Source organism: Sinocyclocheilus rhinocerous, unplaced genomic scaffold (genome assembly GCF_001515625.1).
Source record: "Sinocyclocheilus rhinocerous isolate Xijiao unplaced genomic scaffold, SAMN03320098_v1.1 scaffold487, whole genome shotgun sequence".
In the NCBI taxonomy this organism is placed as follows: Eukaryota; Metazoa; Chordata; class Actinopteri; order Cypriniformes; family Cyprinidae; genus Sinocyclocheilus; species Sinocyclocheilus rhinocerous.
The window spans coordinates 232,678-245,418 of NW_015662061.1; the positions used below are offsets into that span (position 1 = coordinate 232,678).

Consider the following 12,741-nt stretch of genomic DNA (forward strand, 5'->3'; position numbering starts at 1 on the left):
GTATTTCTTTCCATTTGCAACGTCAGCAAACGTCCTCAGTCCACCCAAAGCATCAATGGAAACTAAGCAACAAAAATGGGTCATTCACAAATCTTCATGGTTGTGGCATTATTAACTTATGACCTTCTACATTTACTGTACACTATCGTTCAAAGGTTTGGGGTCAGTATTACTTTTTTTTTGTAAGAATTTAAAGGGGTCATATGATGCGATTTCAAGTTTTTCTTTCTCTTTGGAGTGTTACAAGCTGATTGTGCATAGATAAGATCCCTGAAGTTGCAAAGACTAAAGTCTCAAAACCAAAGAGATATTCTTTATCAAAGTTAAGACTCTGCCACCAGCAAAAATGATTTCCAGGAATAGTTCAACCAAAAATTTTAATTTGCTGAAACTTTACTCACCCTCAGGCCATCTAAGATGAGTTTGTTTCTTCATCAGAACAGATTTGGAGAAATGTAGCATTCCATCACTTGCTCACTAGTGGATCCTCTGCAGTGAATGGGTGCCGTCAGAATGAGAGTCCAAACAGCTGATAAAAACATCACAATAATCCACAAGTAATCCACACCACTCCAGTCCATCAGTTAACATCTTGTGAAGCGAAAAGCTGCATGTTAGTAAGTAACATACAAATTCATCATTAATGCATTTTAACTTGAAACCATTGCTTCTGGCCAAAATCCATAGTCCATACTAGTCCATAATAACGCTTCCTCCAGTGAAAAGGCCCATCCCCTGTTGTCCACTCACATCAAAACCAACCGACATATTTGTTTTGAACTGTTTTGGACTGTTTTTACTTGTCAACAGTGCTTGATCTGTGCCTATTTCTCCCCTGATTCAGACAACATGACTTTTTCACTGGAGAAAGCAATATTATGGATAGAGGACACTAACACAAAAATAGAGCTCGAAACAACAGTTTGAGGTTAAAAACGTCTTAAAAAGTACTCTCATTCTGACGGCACCCATTCACTGCAGAGGATCCATTGGTGAGCAAGTGATATAATGCTACATTTCTCCAAATCTGTTCTGATGAAAAACATACACATCTACATCTTGGATCATGGCCTGAGAAAGAGTACATTTTCAGTACATTTTAATTTGAAAGGAACAGCAGCAAGCCTGATAAGTTTTAATGGTCAAAGACAGGGCGAAAAATCTTAATTAATTGTTTTGAGGGAAAATGATCTTGATTAGCAAAGCTAAAAAACATGAAATGCAGATTTGGATTTAATCCACCAGAGCCCTGAACACGTTTTTCCAGCATGCTTGTAAAAGACAACAAACAACAAGTGCACCATGACAATTACGTACCCCACATGAAAATCTAATCACAGTCCTTTTGTTAGGCCACAGACGATAAGTGATGCTTTTATCTCACATCCAAAGACCTCTATGCACATAAAACTCTTTCAAGTCAGATGATGGATAGAAAATGCAGTCCCATGGGGACAGACCGCAACAACTACTACCTGTACATCTGGAAGACACATGTTACACAAGCATTCATCTGAGGGCGTCTACAACATCCATCCACTGCTGGGCAGCACGTTACAGCTAACCACACAGGAGGCTTCGACAACAAAAGCTCTGCCTCTGAAATCTGTTCCACATTGATCCACAGCCAAAGCATCATATTAAATACACATTCTAGATAACAACACAAAGACGACGGCCTTCGGAGACTTAATTCTGGCAACGATGGTAAGCACTGCACTGCTGCAGCACATAAAGACCACACAGGGATTGAGAAATCTATCCTAACCATCAATAGTCTAATTCAGATTCCGAATGCAGAAGCTGCTCGAAATAAGAACACTGTGTGTGTGGAAACGTTTTTTGGGGGGGCTCCTAATGGCTGAAAAAAATTTACAGCTTTCTTAGAAGTCTTTGAACTCAGCAGTGAAAATTTGAGCAATGAATCAATGCAGGTAGAGCAGAGCACATAAAAAATGATGACAACTACTTCAGCAACAAGTAGGACACAGAAAACACAGAAATAACATTTTTAAAGAATTATTTTCAAATTGAATTACTAACTCAAATGAAACAAACTAAAACTGAAATAATATTTAAAAAATAATAATATAAAAAAATGCTTTAAAAAATCATATTAAAAGTAATATTTAAAAAAAAACTAATAAAAATGACAAAAGCACATAACAAAATGACTTAAATATTAAGCTAAAATTAAAATGAAACTTAATTAAATAAAAAAGTTACTTCAAATTATTAATATAGATTACAATTGTATATACATTTTAAAATTACATTGGTTCTAAAAGGTTCCAAGTTTGTTGCTATGCAGTTGCTAAGGTGTTCTAAAGAGGGTTATTATTGTTTACTAAAGCTACAACTATTAAACACATTTTTGCTCACTGAAATAAAGATAAAATAAAATAAAATAAATATTACATACAAAACCTAAAGTAAACAAAAATTAGAATTGTTGCTTTGACTTGGGGTTAGTGATTTCATAAAATCACCTGAGTATGAGCACTAGTATTAGTGGCAAGCATCCTTTAGTTCTTTAAAGGTTCATTAAAATATTAACTAAAACATTTATTTACAATATTCAGTGGTGCTTTAAAGAAAATTAGAGAGGCAATGTGAGAAGTGCAGATATATCCAGAAGGAGAGAAATGAAAGAGCATTGAAAACATGAGATAATTATGAGCAGATTAGACCTCAAAGAGAAACACATGGGCTTTAAAGAGACTGGGCTCATTCAAGCAGCTGGAATCATACTGATGCAAATTGGAACCTCGTTTGAATATTCAAAGCCAATGGGAAGGATTTTGTATGTTTGTGTGTGTGTGTGTGTGTGTGTGTGTTTGCATGAGTGTGATTAAAGGTGATCTCATCCCGTTTCCGATCAATGTTACACTTCTGACAACTTATGACAAGCTTCTGCACTACTGTATAAGCATCTGAGGCTCTTGATTTGGCCATGAAATTATTCAGACTGTGATGGTTGCGAGTCAAAGAGCCAGTTTGTTAATAGTGCACTCTGAGATCATTCTAGGTTGGGTTGGACTGTAGGCGTCAGCACTTTTGTGCGCTGTACATATACACCCCATTGCAAAAAGTCACTCCACCCATCAGAAATCATGCTTTAATTGAGGTGTTGAATGGGTGCAAAGGTGGAAACCGCCCTGTCCGGAAGAGCTACTGACAGAAATACAGCTGAATATGACTGAACGGTGATGTTTTCAATGTTAAAATACCTCATATCCTAGCTCAATATGCAGAGACAGCTATTAGTAAATCATTTGTAGGTTGATTTAGTTAAGGGCAGGACTATCTGTTTGTCCAGCTAACAGCGGATGAGTAGTGTTCAGGAAACCTGATTGAAAACAGTCATTAATTGTAAAAAATTGCACACTTCGAGACCAAGTAATTGCATGACCTATTGATGATCAAGACTTACAAGCAAATATGTGAGTCAAAAGTATTACAATGTGCTTTTATCTTTAACCTATGATCATAAATGTTAACTACTTAATCACAAATTCAGCATTTTTAGAGTGAAATCAACTGTTCTGTCATGCACTGGCATTCCATGTTGCACAGTAATATGTGTGCATAATAAGTGATAAGCCACATGGCATCACAATGACATCATATTAAACAGTTTGTTTCCTGGTGTCTGCATAATGTTTCATTTGCTTTCCTTCCCTTAAGATTTTTTTTTAAATAATGCTTTCCTTCCTTTAAGATTTTTTTTTTATTAATAATACCTTTAAGATTTTTTTAAATAATAAAAAAATAATATTTTAAATAATACTTCAAATAATACTTTTTTTTCTGATTTCTGAAGGATCATGTGACACTGAAGACTAGAATAATGATGCTGAAAATTCAGCTTTGATCACAGGAATAAATTACTTTTTTTTTAATTCAAATAGAAAAAAGTTATTTTATATTGTAATATTATTGCACAATATTACTGTTTTTACTGTCTTTTTTATTAAATAAATGCAGCCTTGTTGAGCAGAAGAAAAGAGACATAACAAACAAAAACATTAAAAAAAGAAATATTTAAAAATATATATATATATTTTTTTAAATCTGACTACTCAACTAATGAATTCTGGAGTATTAAGTATTACAGGGAGCTGTGTACAATACAGTAAAGTATATTGATAAAATGCAATTTAAAGTTAACTTAATGTTTTTTTTAACTCAAAATTAACTTTATATATTAGGGAAACATTATTATAAATAACATAAGGGCTGTTAACTTTTCAGTAGTCAATCTCAAAACAGTCAAATATGAAATATTATATGACATACTACACTCAAAAACAAACAAACACCACAGTCTCTGATTCACATAACCGCTTTCATGAACATGAGAGCATGTCATTAAATCAGTCAGTTGTCTCACATGTGGTCACTGAACTCATGCCCATCAGCAGCCTCACTCATGTTTGTCACATTTGCTGGCGATCTGGCGAGCAGCTGATTATGGGAGGCATGGAGCCAGAGTCCAACACTGTTGTCTTGGCATCCTGATAGTGACCCGTAAACCTGACAGAGCTGGGGCTCTCACAGCTGCTTCTGACACATGCACACATGTGCTGATGGCAAGCTGAGCTGAAAATGATGGTGCCACTGAGGCACAACAGAGAATCAACAACAACTACATACATCTACATGCATGGGTAGTATCAATATTGGGTGATGTATGCTGTTACCAGGACCGTATATATATTATTATTATATTATTATTATATATTATATTATTTACTTTTTTATTTGTATACATACAGTGGTGTGAAAAAGTGTTGGCCCCCTTCCTGATTTCTTATTTTTTTGCATGTTTGTCACACTTTAATGTTTCAGATCATCAAACATATAACTATTACCTAAACTATTTTGAATATTTTATTTAGTATCTATTTATTTTTTTTATTATAATTTTTATTATATATAAACTGTATTTTAAACATAAAAATATAACTACTATATATATATATATATATTACAAAAATACAAATAATTATACAAAAACATCTGACAAAGTGAAAATTAAAATGTATTGAAATACATTGATAAAACAGTTTAATGTTAAAGGGGTCATATGATGCGATTTCAATTTTTCCTTTCTCTTTGGAGTGTTACAAGCTCTTGGTGCATAAAGAAGATCTGTAAAGTTGCAAAGACTAAAGTCCCAAATCCAAAGAGATATTCTTTATAAAATTGCGAAATCAAAATGACAGCGCTGTGGGTGGAAACTTACAGATTAAGGGGCGGTAATATTATAATGAGATCCTTTTGCCACGTCACCAAGGGAGCGAAATCAGACGCGCTCGTTTTCTCAAGACACTTGCAGAAAAAGGCTTACCAAAACAAAGTTACTGGGTTAATCTTTTTAACGTTTCCTTGGTTGGTAGATGCACCAGGGACCTGATTATAGCACTTAAAACCTGGAAAAGTCAGATTTTCATGATATGTCACCTTTAAGACACTTACATATACATATAAGATACCTAAAAATTATTTTTACTCAAAATTATGCACAGAAGTTTTATATTTCATTCAAATCATAGGGTTTATTCAAATCGCTAACTCTAAGTGTAGAAGTAGTAATGCTTGCCTTACCAAACACTAATAATAAAAAATAATAATAAAAATAATGTGTTGGCTTCATCTGTTGATGGTCAATATGGGTTTGAGGGTTATGGGGTTATTGTCAGATTAATCTGACAATAAATGTCTTTCATTTTATTTTTTATTGGACAACAAAATACATTATAAATACATCACAAATTCAGCAGAATAATATTTGCTTAAAATGAGGAAGTGAATGGGAAGTAAAATTTAACAACATATTGGAGCAAGGTTAATTTATGTCTATTCATTTACCTGATTGATTATAAAGACCTGCATTAAATGAAGGCTTTGTTTAAGTCTTCTTTTTAATGAACTGACTCTTCCTGGACTCAAGCGGTTATCAGTGTGTTTGAGTGTGAGTGAGTGAGTGAGTGAGTGAGTGAGTGTGTGTGTGTGTGTGTGTGTGTGTGTGCATGTTTATGTTTATGTGGTTTATGAGGACATAAATTTGTATAATGACATTGGTATGACATAGGTATTACAACGAGAAGGTGATTTATGAGGACATTTTCAGTGTCCCCGTAATTCAAAAGGCTTATAAATAATTCAGAATTTGTTTTTTTGAAAATCTAAAAATGCAGAAAGTTTCCTGTAAGGGGTAGGTTTAGGTGTAGGGCGACAGAAAACATGGTTTGTACAGTATAAAAACCATATGGAGCCTATGGAGAGTCCCCATAAACCATAAAAACCAACATATGTGTGTGTGTGTGTGTGTGTGTGTTGAGCATGGGGATGTGACACAGACTGAAGCTGGTTTCTAGGTAGCTCTACAAACACTTCAATAATCTCCTTTAGCACAAAGCAACAATAAACGTCTTCAAGTGACACTCCAGGCAAGTCAACTCAAACTCCACTGGCAGATTTTTGCCTGGAGTGACAGCTTATAGACAGACAGTTTCAAAGAGGTAGACTATGTGTTTCTTAGCGCTTAGATCACCTAAACCTACAGCTAAAACACAAATGATTAAACAACATATGACTGCAATGTCAGCTGCTCAGTGCAGAAGTCAATATTCTTGCAAAAAAAGAAGACAGCTACAAATGAGCTTATTGATAAGGCAATGCCAACTGATCAATATTTACAAAAGCTGGCAGTCTAAAGTCTATTCTTTTCCTTTTAAAGATAAATCTTCAAGGAGGTTCACTGCAAACCAAACCACACAAAGGCTTTCTGTGTGAAAATCACCACCTTGAAAATGGTGAGCAAATGCTTGCGTGCTACCACTTAAAATGGTCAGTGTGAAGCCCAAGTCCCTTAAAGGTCTTGTTAGCCAACCAGTCCAACTAGTCAACAACAGACACAACGCATCAGGCAGAGTGCATAATAAATTAAATAATAATCCTGTCATAACATCCTCTTCCCTGAAGGGCTGGATTTTCAGAAGTTTGGCATCCTAATGGTTTTGTACAGATGTATCCGGAGCTCATGTTGTCCATGCAAACAGAGGACTGTCATCAAACTTTAAAACATATTGATCATCTCTCATAAATTATGCCCTATAAACTTGATTTTTAAGTGAGAAGCAGCTGCAGTAATCGCTGCAAATGCAAAATACAACAATGCTGTCAATATAACACTCTTCTTATGTGTTTAACTGCACCACAAAATTATACATTATTGAAAGCAAAGATCACAACAAGCTGTTATTGTGACAGTAGGCATAATGTCAAGATAAAACGTCATGAAATCCAACTGATATATTGCTCCCTAGTCCCCTTACAAAAATGTACTAATACCACTGTACTTCCACAGTACATGTTCCAAAAAAAAAGGTAAGTGGCTTGGTGTTATGCGTTTGAGAATATACTAATAAGATTTCAGGCTTGTTTTAAAGATGTTAAAGGCTACTAGAAATCTTACCTGTAACATTAAATGTTGATGTGCTGTTCTGTGTGAGTTTAAAGGGAAGTCAGCCTGGTTACAGTCAACCATGCATCAGTTGTCTTAAAGTTATCCTCCTTATCAGAGCAGGCAAAGCCAACCGGCAACTGCATCGCTCACTTTCGAGATGCAATACAGTGAAAAATTCAGCTGTCAGTAATGAAATAATTCCACTGACGAAGATAAAAAGGATAAGATATCGAGTTTGAATGATAAACTAGTAGTCCAAAGCCGAGCCATTCAACCCGGTGACTTTTCAGTGCAGTTTTCCACTCTGAACTCAGCGCACTCCAGCCAGCGGACCGATCCATTCCAAGCACACGCGCAGGGGTCAGTCTTAAAGGCTCGGCTTATGAATATTAACTACGTAGCATGACGTCCGCCGGGGAGGTTGAACTGATTGGCTGAAAGGTTTGTAGGTGGGCTCTAGTCAGCGGGGCAGATGGTAATTATGAATATTTAATGAGATTACGTAACAGGACGCTCCAGGAGAGTTACCAAGCAACAACTGAATAATAAAATTAATATTTATCAGGTAAAAGTTTCTTTTTATTTCTTTAAATGCATCTCCAGTTCTCAGCTGCACTGAAGTAAAGCTGTTCAGCTTGAATTAAATTGCACTGCATTCAAATAATTAACTTCACTTTCTTTTAGCTCTTCATATTGCTGTTATTAAAATGTATAATAATCATAAAAAATATTTTGTAAAAAAAAAAAAAAATACTGCGATTTTGGATTTGTGGCCAAGTTTCATTTAATATTAAACTTCTGAATCACAGTTTCTTCATATTCGGTTCATATCGCTCTTATTTAATAATTGATATTTAATAACATAAACTACTCTTTGTCTCAGATCCCGATTAAAGGCAAGAGGTGATCGTGCATTTGCAATAGTTGGGCCGAGGCTATGGAATAGCCTTCCTTTATCTGTGAAAACTTCTAATTCTGTCTATGAGTTTAAAACTAAATTGAAATCTTATTTTCTTACTTTGGCTTTTTAAACTTTGTATGTATTTTTATTATTGTTCTCATTGACATTATCTTTTATTATTGTTTTTATCTTATTTGTACAGCACTATGGTCAACTGCTGTTGTGTTTATTGGTGCTTAAAAAATACATGAATGAAATACATGAATGAATGAATAACATAAATATTATAAAAATAAATTAGTAAAAATAAACATGGCTGTAATTATAGATATCTGTGAGTACTTTTTCACACCCGGTCTATTAAATTTCTCCAACACTGTTGTGCTTTCGATTGAATATGTGTTTGAATATCTCATGACTCTTGAGGTTTCAAAGATGTCTCAAAGAAAGTAGAACAGCAGCCTCATGGTGATCTAGGGGGTGAAAACTGAGACTGTGTTTCGGCTACCTTCAGTTTCCCTGAGGGACAGAGCTGTGCCTTCATTTGCAAACCAATTGGCTTTAAAAAAAGACTGCTATTCACATGTAAAGGATGTCATCTACATGAAACAACAGTTTGATCCTTTAAGCTGGCCATGACTTATATTACACTAAAAAATATATAAATTTTGTATATATATTTAATGCAATTTCCAAGAAGTTGTGATTTTTTATATATATTTTGACTTTAATATGCATTGACTAGAACCCTATATATAGTTTTCTAATATATATATTAAAAGTGCATTGATTACAAGCACCATTTGTTAAAATAGTCCTTGTTACATAATTGAGAAAACAGGCACAGCTCAACATGACTGCTGTTAATATTCCTGAACTGTGATTTTCACAAGTGACGAATGCTGAGCATCGCCACATTAAAAAAAAAAAAGATTTGGGAAGACCCTGACAGCAGTGATCCATAACTAGCATTTCATAAAAGGCTTTGTGAGCAGGTTTTCTGCCTTTAATCCATTCATTAGATGGTTTGATCTTTACCAGCTTTTTTATACTTGACTCTCACCATATAATTAGGCAGGATTACAGATGACTTGGGTTCTAATGGTCAGTATGGTTTGCGAGAGCTTTACTGTACAGGAGAGCCCGTCATCTGGGATTTACATCAGTGCTGCAGTTTAATTTGAGCGTGAGGATTTCAATGAAGGGAAGTTCAGCTGGAGATCAGAACAAAGTGCATCTCCTGCCCTTCCTGGAATTCTCCACAAGAACATTCTCACAACGAGTCCCGCTGAAGGAGAGAGAGACTTAGAGAAACCCTGCTGGGACCAGACTCCTCTGCCTCTTCATCAATCACTCCACAGGACAGGACAACAGTCTCCTCCTAATGAGACTGACAATCCCGCACCGCTGTCATGGTGCCTGCTTTGTGCTTATCCAATTAACCATTATCAGAAGCTCCAATCAACATCATGACAATTTACAGCCTGAAAATATTGTGACACTAATGCAACATATACAGTACACACTCTTACAGAGCGCAAAAAAAACAAACCATTTTTTAATCCATGTCTGTGAGCTCTGAGAAAATCTATATGCAAGTTTACTCCTAAAAATGAACAAATTAGCATGTGCATTTCAATTGCACTCTTGTAGGAAAAATGACAAAAACTATTGATGAGTCATCCTGCGCTCAGTGGATTATTCCATCTAATCATTCCATCTATTGTTATTTTAGTATCATTGATCAGTTTTGATTTAATATTTTGAATTCGTTTTTATTTTCATATTTTCCATTTTCATTTTAATTTTAGTTAAAATTTTGGTATTTTTGCATGTTTTTTATCATTTTTATTAGTGTTTTATTAGTATTTGTTTTTAAATGTCTATATAGTTTTTATTAACTTTAAATTCAGTTTTTGCCATTTTTTTATATTTTATAAAAATGTATATATTTATTATTTTTATTTTTATTTTATTTCAAGTACCGAAAATGATTTGTGATTTTTTTGAATGAAATCAATGATTTGATTTGATTTAGCGAAAATTCACCCACAAGATTTAAATCATTAATATTCATCCACCTAATAAAAGTCCCATGATTTACACAACTTGACAGCTCATATAAATCTTTTTGCATTGGAAAATTAAAATAAGCATTTTATTTAAAAAAAATGAGCAGATTTCTGGAAATCTGGAATTCACTTGCATGTGAATTACTGAAATTTTTTGTTTACCAAAATCATTTAATGCAAGTCGATATAATTTTATATTGAACCCAGTAAGTAAAGAACTAATAGAAACAGTTGTTCTTATCTTGAAAAAAAAATACAACAATAAAGAAAAATTATAAGTATAAAACAGTACCTGGATACTTACAGTATGCTAAAGTGGTATCTAGTAAATATCAACTGCTTGATTGTCTATATTGTCACAAAATGTAAACTACATTATCACCCAGTGATTCACAATACACATTGTTCTAAAGCAGCTTTACAAAAAAAATCATGATGTTATTGTTAATAATATCTTAATAACTTCATCCCTTTTAGTCATATTTAGTAGAGTCAGACAAAAAAAAAATAGTTTACATTTTATGACAATACAAAAATGTATTTATACTTCCAAGATAGCAGCTACAGCCTCAGTGTTTACACTGTTATGTCTGTGTCAGCACATTAAAATGGGGTCATTTTAACATTGAAAAAAATAAAAAAATAAAGTCTCAGTTTAAGAATAGATTCAGTACGTGTTAAGTAGATCACTGGACTCTTATCTGCGGTGCTGTGACCACACAGATAAACCCTGCCCTCTCCCCACTGCGAGCGTGAAGCTGTGGATTAGTGTAGAGGAGCATTTAGCGTTTGGATCTGAGGGGCTTTTTTCCCCGGATTACTCCTGGAGAGGTTTTAGAAAAGAAAGATGGAGAGAGAAGCAAGCCAACTGGCATGAAACTAAAAGAGCAGCATTAAATATGTCAGAATCAGCTGTTACCCCAAGATCTCCCTCATATGATGCCTGGCTGCTGTGGAGCTTTTGTCTTAGACTCCATAAATCTCCTGTGTTCCTATGAAAACTCCGACATCAAAGAAGTGGGAGTGCGTTTGTTAAAATCTGCTAAAAATGCAGCATGAAAACACAACTTTATATATAGTCTGTTGTTAAGACTTGGTGTACCAGTGTATGAATAATTAAAGTCCTTTACACATCATTATGGCTTGGGATTTAGATGTTATAATAAGCAGTTCGGCTTGCAGGCCTGTTTCATCTCATGCCAACACTTATAGAATATCCCTCTCAGTCCATTTCTTTCGGTGAATGGATGGGCGCTAAGTCGTCAGTCGGTGGTAGAGTTGATATCGTTCTTTGACCACTGCTCTGTTTTATGTTGGGGCTCTTGAATGGGCAGCTGTTGGGTTTAAGGTCACTCCCTTGTGGGCTAATGACAAACACCTGTGAGAATCGGGAGGGGGTGGAGAGCGTTAATGTCACGATTTGTTAAACAGATGGCAAACATCTCCCTTCGGCTGTCCCAATCACCACAGCTCATGCCAGATTCTCTGTCCCACCTTAAATGAACCTCATCTCCTCTTATGACGTACAAAGTCATCAATGTTTTCTTTTGAGGAATCCTCTCAATATCAATTTTCAAGTTAAATCAAGTCCAATGTACTTGTATAGCGCTTTTCACACTCTCAGAAAAATGGTAAAAAAGCTGTCACTGGGGTGGTATTCTTTTAAAAGGTACTAAATTGCACTATTAAGGTACTAAAATGTACCAAATATGTACCCTTTAAGGTACTAATATGCATCGTTTAGGGATAAATATGGTACAAATGTGGAACTTTTGAAAAGCTACTACACCAGTAACTTGTTTTGTACATTTTTTGTTTAGTGTGCACAATGTAGTTTCAAAGCAGCTTTACAGACAATCATGATATCAATGTTTATAATATCTTAATATCTGCATGCCATATAGTCGCATTTAGCAGATTAGAGCTGGGTGGTAATATAGTTTATGATTTTACAATGATACAAAAATGTATTTCCAGCGCTGTTATGTGTCAGTACTCAGCACATTAAAATGGGGTAGAAGGCACTTTAAAGGGATAGTTCACCCAAAAATGAAAATTCTGTCATTAATTACTCACCCTCATGTCGTTTCAAACCCGTAAGACCTTCGTTCATCTTCAGAACACAAATTAAGATATTTTTGATGGAATCTGAGAGCTGTCTGACCCTGCATAGACAGCAATACAACTGAAATGTTCCCAAGTCCAGAAACATAGCAAGGAGATCTGTAAAATAATCCATGGCTGCGTTTACACTTGGCATTAACATGCGACCTGTATCCGGATGTTGTCCACAT

The 12,741-nt window shown here is 34.8% G+C and overlaps 1 protein-coding gene across 1 annotated transcript in view; it reads right to left on the bottom strand.

The window, feature by feature from the left end:
- ccdc120a (coiled-coil domain containing 120a) overlaps window positions 1-7,797 on the bottom strand; it is a 28,291-nt gene extending 20,494 nt beyond the window's left edge. Inside the window, exon 1 of the mRNA XM_016537292.1 lies at window positions 7,484-7,797. The gene's annotated coding sequence lies outside the window, so the exon portion shown is untranslated. The remainder of the gene's footprint in view (window positions 1-7,483) is intronic.
- Between the last annotated feature and the right edge of the window lie 4,944 nt (window positions 7,798-12,741).